Source organism: Hippichthys cyanospilos, chromosome 1, assembly GCF_059441005.1.
Source record: "Hippichthys cyanospilos isolate Australia breed blue-spotted pipefish chromosome 1, RoL_Hcya_1.0, whole genome shotgun sequence".
NCBI lineage: Eukaryota > Metazoa > Chordata > Actinopteri > Syngnathiformes > Syngnathidae > Hippichthys > Hippichthys cyanospilos.
The window spans coordinates 26,451,386-26,452,103 of NC_142369.1; positions in this window are offsets into that span (position 1 = coordinate 26,451,386).

A 718-nucleotide genomic window follows, 5' to 3' on the forward strand; every position below is an offset into this window, starting at 1 on the left:
ATATATATATATATATATATATATATATATATATATATATATATATATATATATATATATATATATATATATATATATACATATATATTCTGTCTGTCTGTCCGCCCGCCCGCCCGTTCATCCATCCATCCATCTATCCATCTATCCATCCATCTATCTCTCTATATTCACGCAAACCATTACAGCAGACATATCTATCTATCAACCCATACAGCAGAGATTAAAAAAAAAAAAATCATCCTAAATTTTACAAATTGTGATATGGCGTTTTATAAATTCTGAAGAATTTACCTTAATTGAGTTGAACAAAATTTGTGTTATCTGACAGACTGTCCAGTTTGAAGGAAGAACTTTTAGACTTTTAGTCTAGAATAAGATACTAGAATAAGATATTAGAATAGAATAAAATAGTAGAATAGAATAAAATGAAATAAAATAGATTCATTGTCATTGTATAGCAAGTATACATACAACTAAATTGGGAAGCACAGGACACTGTGTGTCAAATATTTGAAGGGGGGATATAATTTCATGCCCATTGAATGATGAGCACACATGTTCTTTAAGTTCAATAAAAACCTGCTTGAGCAACATATTGGTGACGTCATAGGCAAGGGTTACCATTTGGACATACAGGAAAAGAGGCAAATGAAATTTCTAAGGGACAGAGTGTGCCTTGGCTCAGTCAGCATGAGGCAGTAGCGATCAGTGTTAGAAG